Genomic DNA, 11,890 nt, shown 5'->3' on the forward strand with positions numbered 1-11,890 from the left:
TGAGAAAGAAGCAGGACTTTTTTTTTAGAAAAAGGAGTGTCTGATAAGGAGGACAGATTACAGTCCAATCATTACAGAAAAAAAGAAATAGAAGAGGAAAGAAAGATTGGATTAAGACAGAGAAAAATAGAAATAAAGATGACAAGAAAGAATTAGAAATTAAAATGTTGCTATTTTAAAAATCTCTAACAAGTTGCTCTATAAGAATGAAAACATACAAACACGATTTGAGGGAGAATCTTTCAAGTCTGCTTTACCATTTAATAAGATTGCGGTTGATCTATTTGTTTCCTCCCTGGTTTAGTAGCAATGACATCGTTAAAAAGTACTTATGTTGTTATTCCAGTTCTAATTTTCATGTAAAAGTTTGATGCATACAAATCCAAAAAGTTCTTAATAATATTATTGAAACTAGGCATGATCCCATTTTGGAAGGCAAAATGTAGACTAGAAAGTTTTTTGAAGATTTGTAACTGATGTATTTCTTAATTCAGTGAATGTGTTGACAAGCCTTTTCATTACGAAAGCATGAATCATCAACATACAGTTATTATTCCAGCAAAATCTCGTCTGTTGTGCACATACATTCTGGTAAAGTGATGTTGGCTCTGTGGAATTTCCCAGCATTGTCAAATATCCCATAAACCAAAATCTCATTTTCCACCAATATTGCTTCAGTCTCTTTTTGAAAATGCTAATTAATTTTGAATTTGGAGTTATTATGAGCATCCCAGCTGTGTAGGCAAATTTAAATTTTTTTCTAATTTCTAATGTCTATTTGTATGTCCATCAGTAAACTAACAAAATAAATGAACTTGCTTAAATCCAAACAGACATGTAACTGAATTGTAAATTTTTGGATTTTTACTGTTGTACTTCAAAGACCATTTTCCACAGCTGCTTTCAAGAAAAACATACTCAGGTTTAAAATTGTTTGGCATAAAGGACGGCATGCATTTCCCTTTGAATTGTAAGCTATGTGCGAAAATAACTGGGCCATTATTTGGAGGTCACATCGTCAATCATGAAATGGGCCATTCAGCTTTACTACTTACTTGTTATTTGAAAATTGAAACTAACTGGAAGGTTTGTCTATAAGATGTCACTAATAGGCCCATACCAGATAACAATCTTTAAAACAAATGCAATGAATGTTCCAAAGTAGTGTAGTGATCTTCAGATCGCATCAGATATTTACACATCCACACACATGCAAATTACATTTCCTTTTTTCTAGTTAGTATTTTACTTAATAACCTAGGTCATCATTTCATATTACACAACCCGTATTTGAAATTTTTCAAATGATCATTGTCTGCCTGTACAGTAAGAAGAACCAGATCAAAATCCTGCTCTGGAATATGTTGTGTTACACTAAGAGAATTAATGGGTCTGTAGATGTCTCCCTGTTGAGCAATACTCTTAATGGGAATGGGGAGTGCTGTGTACCAATTCCTGCCACCAAAAATGAGACCAATTCAAGGTAACTGCTGTGCCGGTGACTGAGTCAGCCTCTGATTGTTGACTTCTTAATTAGTTTTACCCATGCTTCCAGCCAGGTTTCATGTCTGATCCAACTTCCAGGAAAAAAGCTCAAGCCCAGTATAACACCACAAAACTGGCAGGCCAGATGTCATAGTGAACTTGGACACCCACCTGCCTCTTTTCTTGCACCTGTATTCAGGCCAGAAATCTGCCAAATACAATTTCTGATCAAACTTGTTCACATGATCTTGGGGGGGATTGATGTTACTCAAAGCCCTGCCCTAACTATGGATATGTTCACGTCTTGAGGGCCCAAACAAAGACAACTTCACCAGCACCATGCAGAGGAAGGCTTGGGCTTGGACCTGCAGCATGTCAGGTGGCCACTGGGGTAGAGGCAATAAGTCCAAAGTAGGAGCACTTTGAATGAGGTTTCCACTTTTATATCCACTTTCATCATCATTTCTACTCTAAACCAATGCCATGTAGAATCATAGAGTCATACAGCATAGACGCAGACCCTTCGGTCTAACCAGTCCATGCTGACCATGTTCCCAAACTGAACTACTCCCACCTGCCTGTGCTTAACCCGTATGCCTCCGAAGCTTTCCTATTCATGAACTTCTAAAAATGTCTTTTAAATGTTGGAACTGTACCTGCATCCACCACTTCCACTGGCAGTTCATTCCACATACAAACCACTCTCTTTATGAAAACCTTTCCCCTCGTGTCCTTTTTTAAGTATTTCTCCTCTCACCTTAAAAATATGCCCCTAGTTTTGAACTCCCCCATCCCAGGAAAAAGACCCTTGTCATTCACTTTATCTATGCCCTCATGAACAAAGAACATTTATAGCCCAGGAACAGGCCCTTCGGCCCTCCAAGCCTGAGCTGATCCAAATCAACTGTCTAAACCTGTTGCCCAATTCCTACACATCTGTATCCCTCTGCTCCCCACCTACTCATGCATCTGTCCAGACGCATCTTAAATGAATCTACCGTGCCTGCCTCTACCACCTCTGCTGGCAACGCATTCCAAACGCCTACTGCCCTTTGTATGAAGTACCTGCTGCGTGTATCCCACTTAAACTTTCCACCTCTCACCTTGAAAGAGTGACCTCTCTTTATTGAATCTTTCACCCTGGGAAAAAGCTTGTCTCTATCCACCCTGTCTATACCCTTCATGATTTTATAAACCTCGATCAGGTTCCCCCTCAATCTCCTTTTTTCTAACGAAAATAAGCCTTACCTACTCAACCTCTCTTCACAGCTAGCCCCTTCCGTACCAGGCAACATCCTCGTAAACCTTTTCTACACCCTCTCCAAAGTAGGTATAAACAATGACTGCAGATGCTGGAAACCAGATTTTGGATTAGAGTGGTGCTGGAAAAACACAGCAGTTCAGGCAGCATCCAAGGAGCAGGAAAATCGTTTCGGGTAAAATCCCTTCATCAGGAATAGAGGCAGAGTGCCTGAAGGGTGGAAAGATAAATGAGAGGAGGATGGAGTTGGGGAGAAAGTAGCATAGAGTACAATAGGTGAAGAAATGACCTGGGAGTTGCAGTGGGAGAGAGACTCCCTGAGATTCTTGTAGAGAGAGGAGGAAAACTTCTTCAAGACAGGCATCCTCGCAAGAGGATTCGCAGTAGGGTTAAAATCAACGAGGTAAAAACAATGACTGCAGATGCTGGAAACCAGATTCTGGATTAGAGTGGTGCTGGAATAGCATAGCAGTTCAGGCAGCATCCAAGGAGCAGGAAAATCGACTTTTCGGGCAAAAGCCCTTCATCAGGAATAGAGGCAGAGTGCCTGAAGGGTGTCCACATCCTTTTGGTAATGTGGCGATACAGTATTCTAAATGTGGCCGAACCAATATCTTGTATAATTTTAACATGACTTGCCAGCTCTTATACTCAATACCCCATCCAATGAAGGCAAGCATACTATATGCCTTCTTGACCACTCTATCCACCTGTGCAGCAAACATCAGGGTAAAATGGCCCTGCAACTCCCAGATCTCTCTGCCCATCAACTTTTCCCAAGGCGCTTCCGTTCATTGTGTAATTCGCTCTAGAATTAGTCCTGCCTAAATGCATCACCTCACATATGTCTGGACTGTAAACCATCTGCCACTTTTCTACCCAACTCTCCAGTCTATCTATATCCTCCTGTATTCTCTGACAGTCCCTTAGGCTTTCTGCTACTCCACCAATCTTCATGTCATCTGCAAACTTGCTGATCATACCAACAGTGCCCTCTTCCAGATCATTTATGTATATTACAAACAACAGTGGTCCCAACACTGACCCCTGTGGAACACCACTGGTCACCTTTCTCCATTTCAAGAAACTCCCTTCAACTACTACTTTCTGTCTCCTGTAGTCAACCAGTTCTTTATCCACCTAGCTAGAACACTCTGCACACCTTTTCTCCATTAGTCTACCATGGGGAACCTAATCAAATGCCTTACTAAAGTCCATGTATATGACATCAACAGCTCTTCCTTCATCTATAAACTTAGTCACTTCCTCGAAGAACTTTATTAAGTTGGTAAGGCACAATCTCCCCCGCACAAAACCATGTTATCTATCACTGATAAGCCCATTCCTTTCTAAATATAAATAGAACGTATCCCTCAGTACCTTCTCCAGCAACTTTCCCACCACTGATGTCGGGCTCACTGGTCTGTAGTTACCTGGAATATCCCTAGTACCCTTCTTGTACAGGGGAACAACGTGAGCAACCTTCCAGTCCTCCAGCACCTCACCTGTATTTAAGGATGCCCAAAGATATCTGTCAAGGCCCCAGCTATTTCCTCTCTTGTCTCCCTCAGCAACCTGTGTTAGATCCCATCTGGTTCTGGGGATTTGTCCACCTTAATAACCTCTAGCCTACCCAACATATCTTCCCTACTTACGTCAACGTGATCCAGACTAATCAAACTTTTATCTCTAATCTCAACATTCATCATGTTCTTCTCCTCAGTGAACACTGATGCAAAGTAATCAATCAGAATCTCACCCATTCGCTCAGGTTCGACACACAGCCTTCCTTTGTTGCCCTTTAGTGGACCAATCTTTTTTCTAGTTACCCGCTTGCTTCTTATATAAGAATAAAATGCTTTGGGATTCTCCTTAATTCTGCTCACTAAAACTATTTTATGACCCCCTTTAGCCACTTGATTCCTCATTTAAGACTTGCCCTACTCTTCCAATACTCCTCCAGGGTCCGTTCTGTTCTTAGCTGCCTAGACCTTATGTACACTTCCTTTTTCCTCTTGGCTAGTCATACAATTTCTCCTGTCGTCCAAGGCTCACGAATCTTGCCCTTCCCATCCTTTGCCTTCAATGGGACATGCCTATCCTGCACTATCTTTAACCTAAGTTTGAAGGTTCCCACATCTCAAATATGGACTTCCCTTCAAATAGCTGTGTCCAAACCACATTTCCGAGTTCCTGCCTAATTTTGATATAATTAGCCTTGGCCCAGTTTAGTACTGTTCCCTTAGGACCATTCCCTTCTTTACGAGTATTCTAAAACTTACAGAATTGTGGTCACTGTTCCCAAAGAAATCCCCCATCGCAACTTCTACCACCTGTCCTGGCTCGTTCCCAGTACCAGATCCAATATGGCCCCTTCCCTCATTGGAATATTGACATACTGCTCTAGAAAACTCTCCTGGACGCTTCTTACAAATTCTACCCCATCCAGACCTCTGACGCTAAGTGTATCCCAGTCAATGTTGGGAAAATTAAAATCTCCCATCACCACGACCCTATTGCCTCTACATCTTTCCATAATTTGTTTACATATTTGTTCTTCTATCTCAAGCTCACTGTTGGGAGGCCTGTAGTACAGTCCCAACAATGTAACTGCACCCTTCTTATTTCTTAGCTCCACCCATAATGCCTCACTACCCAAGATCTCTATTGTGTGCTCTTTTAGCACAGCCTTGATATCGTCCTTGACCAGCAATGCAACTCCATTCCCCCTTTTACTTCCCTCCCTGTCCTATCTGAAGTGGCTATATCCTGGAAATTTAGTTGCCAATCATCATGCACTTCCTTCATGTCTTTGTGATTGCAATAAAGTCATACTCCCAGGTACCGATCCAAGTCCTAGGTTCATCTGCCTTACTCACTATACTCCTTGCATTAAAGTAGATGCATTTCAGGCCACCGGTTCTTTTGCACTCATCAGATCTCTGCCTACTCTTCCCTTTATTAATGCTATCTTCATAATTCTTACAGTCTCCAGTCCCCACCTTGCTGCCTACTTGTTTTCTCTTCTGGTTCCCAGCCCCCTGTCACATTAGTTTAAAACCTCCCCAACAGCAGTAGCAAAAACTCCCCCAAGGACATTGGTTCCGATCTGGTTCAGATGTAGACCGTCCATTTTGTAATAGTTCCACCTTCCCCAGAACCAGTCCGAATGTCCAACAAATCTGAATCCCTCCCTCCTACACCATCTCTCAAGCCACGTGTTCATCCTGCCTATTTTTTCATTTCTATGCTGGCTAGCATGTGGCACTGGTAGCAATCCCGAGATCGCTAACTTTGAGGTCCTCCTTTTTAACTTCTCTTCTAGCTCTCTGAATTCTTCTTTCAGGACCTCATCTCGTTTTCTACTTATATCGTTGGTGCCTATATGCACCAAGACAACTGGCTGTTCAACCTCGCCTTTTAGCGTGCTCTGCAGCTGATCGGTGACATCCCTGACTCAAGCACCTGGGAGGCAATGTACCATCCGGGAGTCCCGTTTTCGGCCACATAACTGCCTTTTTACTCCCCTTACAACAGAATCCTCTATGATTATGGTCCTATTGAATCTTTTTCCTGCCCTTCTGAACAGCAGTGCCCGCCATGGTGCTATCTCCCCCAACGGTATCCTATAGGAAGCATGTTAAACAGGAGAACGTTCAGAAAAGATTTACCAAAATGTTGCTGCGAATGGACAATTTGAGATATAAAAATAGACTCGAAAGGCTGTGAATTTTTCACTGGAGTGAAGGAGGTTGAAGGGTGACCTTATTAAGATTTACAAAATCTTGCTTGATGTGGGAGCTTAGGAATGTGTCTGACGTTCCTGACTCTTACACTTGCAAGAAGTGCGTCCAGCTGCAGCTCTTGTTTGACCGCATGACAGCTCTGGAGCTGCGGATGGATGGAGATGACCGCAGGGGACACCTGCACTGCCTTCCTACTCTTTTTCTGTCTTTTGGTCACCCATTCACTGTCTCCCTCAGCAATTCTAACCCTATGGTGTGACCAGTTCACTAAACATGCTATCCACGACCTCTTCAACATCGCAAATGCTCTATGCTCCAGAGCTGTCATGCGGTCAAACAAGAGCTGCAGCTGGACACACTTCTTGCAAGTGTAAGAGTCAGGAACGTCAGACACATTCCTAAGCTCCCACATCAAGCAAGATTTTATAAATCTTAATAAGGTCACCCTTCAACCTCCTTCACTCCAGTGAAAAATTCACAGCCTTTCGAGTCTATTTTTATATCTCAAATTGTCCATTCGCAGCAACATTTTGGTAAATCTTTCTGAACGTTCTCCTGTTTAACATGCTTCCCATAGCAGGGCGACCAGAACTGCACACAGTACTCCAGATGAGGTCTCACCAATATCCTGTACATTTGGCCCATATCCCTTTAAACCCTTGCTATTCATATATCCATCCAGATGCCTTTTAAATGTTGTTATTGTACTAGCCTCCACCATTTCCTCTGGCAGCTCATTCCATACACACACAATCTCCTGCATGGAAATGCTGCCCATAGGTCCCTTTCAAATCTTTCTCCTCTCATCTTAAAGCTAGTTTTGGACTACCCCATCCCAGGGAAAAGACCATGGCTATTCATCCTATCTATGCCCTCGACATGACACCCTAAATGCTGATACTCAAGTGCCTGAGCAATGAAGGCAAGCATGCTAAATATACTGGTGACCAACTGGGTGAAGATTAATAACACATTCGTAAAGCCGCAGATGAAGTATCTGTGTAAAGTATTCTTTTTTTAAGGTAGTAGACATCTCCTGCTGAGGATATAGCCTGCAAAGACTCATTTAAGAGCCATATTTGATGTTCCACAGAGATGAACTGCCTCTCCATGGCAATTCCTTAGTTCCGAACAGTTTTTGGTTCCCTATATCACCACTCTTACTCCAGCTGATCAAGTTGCTCTCACCTGTCCCATTGTGGAGAAATCTTATCTCTGTCAGTACCTGGCCACATTGGTCATTTTCCTCCAACAGAATTCAGCTTGATTTCATACAACTTGGAGAAGAATGCACACTCCCACGTGAATTCTCCATAGCCTACCCAGTCACTAGTGCCTGCTTGTGCTCACTTGAAAGATGCAAAATATCAAGTGAAAACTCAACTCATTAGATCCACAGAAGTGGGTATTTGTGTCAGTGCATAGCTATGCGTCCTCTGGCAGTGCACTTTTAGGCAGAATGAGGTTTTCTGAGGAATTGACCTCAATATATTTGAGGATGCAGTGCACTGAGTATAGGAGTTGGGCAGTCATGTTGCGGCTGTACAAGACATTGGTTAGACCACTTTTGGAATACTGCATGTAGTTCTGGTCTCCCTGCTATGGGAAACTTGTGAAAGGGTTCAGAAAAGATTTACAAGGGTGTCACCAGGGTTGGAGGATTTGAGCTACAGGAAGAGGCTGAATAGACTATGGCTATTTTCCCTGGGATATTGGAGGCTGAGTGATAACCTTATAGAGGTTTATAAAACAATGAGGGGCGTGGATAGGGTGAATAGCCATGGTCTTTTCCCTGGGATGGGGTAGTCCAAAACTAGAGGGCATAGCTTTAAGGTGAAAGGAAAAAGATTTGAAAGGGACCTAAGGGCAGAGGGTTGTGTGTATATGGAATGAGCTGCCAGAGGAAGTGGGGGAGGCTGGTACAACATTTAAAAGGCATCTGGATTGGTAAATGAATAGTAAGGGTTTAGAGGGATATGGGCCAACTGCTGGCAAATGGGACTAGATTAGGTTGGGATATCTAGTTGATATGGATGAGTTCGGACCAAAGGGTGTTTCCATGCTGTCCATCTCTTTGACTCTGATATTTGGTGTACAGATTTTTAAAAATCGAAGAAAGGGATATGATTTAGTCACAGTCTTGGCAATCATCACATCAATGGTGTTAATATTCTGTCATTGATGGATAAAGTCTACATCAGTGTCAGAGATATTTGGAATTCTGGCACGATTTGTGGGTTCCTTGAAACTCCCAAAAAAAATTTAACTGGCAGAGGGGAGGGACTGGGGAGTTATGGTCAGCTGAGGGATTGGAGGTTAGAGCCCCAAAATATGTCAGCATGATGGAAACACAACACAAACTTGTTCAATTCCCACTTTTATATGAATGCAATTGAAGGTTCATGGGAAACTTCCTTGGCGATGTCTCAAATTAGATACAGTACAGGGTCAAGTAATTCTGACTTTAATCTAGCATTCTGCCTTGAACAGTCAGTGCCTGAGCTTTCTAAGCTGTGTGAAACTTGCCAATAAGGTGAACGCACAGTAATGACGTACTGCTCTGTGAAATTAATAGGCTGGAAAACCTTTGAGACCATGCATCATTTCCTTACCAAGATGAAAATTTGTGAATGTAGGACTTTCTCAGGAGTTCTACTTCACCTGCTTCACAGGTGGTGTTCATTTGGAGACAATGTCAGTATCTTGTACTTTATGTGCATTGATCCACACTTTCCTGCTGTCAATCTTCATCACAGCTTGTGGATCATTTGTGTTTTAGGCCTCTGATCAAGAACAACACAAGCACAAAACAAAATCAAAGCACTCTTGATGTGGGAATTCTGATATAAAACCAAAAAAAGCAAGAAATGCTCAACATGTCTGGCAGCATCTGTTAAGAGCAAAGCAGAGTTAATATTGTTGTGGTTCTGTTCGCTGAGTTGGGAATTTGTGTTGCAGACATTTCGTCCCCTGTCTAGGTGACATCCTCAGTGCTTGGGAGCCTCCTGTGAAGTGCTTCTGTGATCTTTCCTCCGGCATTTGTAGTGGTTTGAATCTGCCGCTTCCGGTTGTCAGTTCCAGCTGTCCAGAGCAGCTACAAATCTTCTCCCAAACTTTGAAGGGTTAACATTTTTAGTCAGTGAGCTTTCATAAGAAAAATCAACACCAGGAGCAATGCCACAGTGTCAACAACTGCCTTCTCTTTATCCAAATCTTGCCTCGCAGGACAGCATGACTGAACACAGGCATGGGACATAGACTGATATTCAACTTTCTGGACATAACTGTCATGGTGCTCAAGCTTTCTCAGCAGGTCATTGTTGTAGTCTGCTACCTCCTGGTAGACTAGCTCCCCCCCAGTAAACCAGCTGGGCATGCATTGCCAATAACCATCAGAGCTTTCAGAGCCCCAAACTCCTTTGTGTGCAGCCACTACAGGGACTGCTAGTGCGAGATAGGAATTAACAATCTGTTCCCCATCTATCCATCTTCATATGAAGGATACCCTCACTGTGTTATGTGGCACCGCCACCATGTAAAGTAGCACAGGTTTCTAACAGGTCTATGCAAAACTGGACATCTATGAGGCACTGTGAGCCATCAACAGCAGCAAAAATATACACCAATGCAATCTTTAAACTCTCAGCCTGCCATATCCTCTGCTGTACCATTACCATTAAGCCAAGGTATCAATACTGGTTCAGTAAACAATTCAGGAGGACATGTGAGGATCAGGGCCAGGCAGACCTAAAAATGAGGTGTCACCTATTTGCATGTCTAGCAGCAAAAGTAGCAACTTGAAGACAGGGCTAATTGATTCCATAACCAACAAATCAGACCTAGGCTCAGTAGTCCTGCCACAACCAATCATGAATGGCAGTGGACAAGTAAAAAACAAATGGAGAAGAAGCTGTACAAAGGAGACCAGCAGATTAGTGCAAAAGATAGATTTGAAGCATTTGCAATAACTTCAGCCAGAAGTTCCAACTAACTAGGCCTCCTTCAGAGGTTCCCAGCATCAATGCCAATTCAGCTAATATGATTCATTCCATGTCAATCAAGACACAGTTAAAGACACTGGATACTACAAAGGCTAATAGCCCTGGCAATATTTAAGGAAGATGTGCTCCAAAACTAGTTGAGCCATTAAGTAAGTTAACCCTGCACAGCTACAATTTTGGCATATATCTGAAAATGTGAAAAATGGCCCGGGTGTGTCCTGACCATAAAAAGCAGGACAATTTAACTTGGTCAGTGATCGCTCTGAATCTACTCTAACACCAATTAGTGCTTTTTTAGCAATGACTGGTTTGGATTAACCAGGGCCACACCTCATGATCTATTTATAATCTTTAATGTATATATGGACAAAAAGTTGATATCCAGAGATGAGAGTGACAGTCCTTGACATGAAGACCACATTCCAACCAGTGTGGCAATAAGGACACCGAGGATAACTGAAATCAACGGGAATCAAAGACAAAACTCCCCATTGGTTGGAGTCATACCTACACATAGGAAGATGATGATGGTTGTGGTTGTTGGAGGTCAGTCATCTCAGCTCTAGTCCATCTCTGTAGGATGTCCTCATGGAAGTGTTCAAGGCTCAACCACCTTCAGCTACTTCATCAGTGATCTTCCCATCAAACTAAGGTCAGAAGTGAGTTTTGCCCATTATTGCATGGTAATCAACACCATTTTTGACACCTAAGATACTGTAGCATTCCTTGTCCAAATGTAACAAAACCTGGACAATATCCAGATTAGGAAAAAGTGACAACTGCAGATGCTGGAGATCAGAATCAAAGACTTTGACACTGGAAAAGCACAGCAGGTCAGGCAGTGTCCGAGGAGCAGGAGAGTCGGCTTTTCAGGCATGCACATTTAGTCATGAATATGGGGAGAAGGGAGGCCCTAGGACGTTGAGAGATAAATAGGAGGGGAGTGGGTCTGAGAGGGAAGGTAGCTAGGAAGGCGATAGGTGTGTGTAGGTGAGGGGTGATGGTGATAGGTTGGAGCGGAAGGTGGAATAGATAGGTGGGAAGGAAGATGGACAGGTGTAAGACGTTCAAGAGGGCGGTGCTGAGTTAGAGGGTTGGATCTGAGATAAAATAGGGAGGGAAGATGAGAAAACTGGTGACATTAACATTGTCACTGTGTGGTTGGAGGGTCCCAGGTGGAGGATGAGGCATTCTTCCTCCAGGCGTCGGGTGGCTAGGATTTGGCAATGGAGGACGCCCAGGACTTGCATGTCCTTGGCGGAGTGGGAGGGAGAATTGAGGTGGTCAGCCTCAGGGCAGTGGAGTTATTGGGTGCATGTTGCCTGGAGATGTTCTTTGAAATGTTGCACAAGTTGGCATCCCCTCTCTCCAATGTAGAGGAGACCACATCGAGAGCA

Source organism: Hemiscyllium ocellatum, chromosome 10 (assembly GCF_020745735.1).
Source record: "Hemiscyllium ocellatum isolate sHemOce1 chromosome 10, sHemOce1.pat.X.cur, whole genome shotgun sequence".
Taxonomy (NCBI): Eukaryota; Metazoa; Chordata; class Chondrichthyes; order Orectolobiformes; family Hemiscylliidae; genus Hemiscyllium; species Hemiscyllium ocellatum.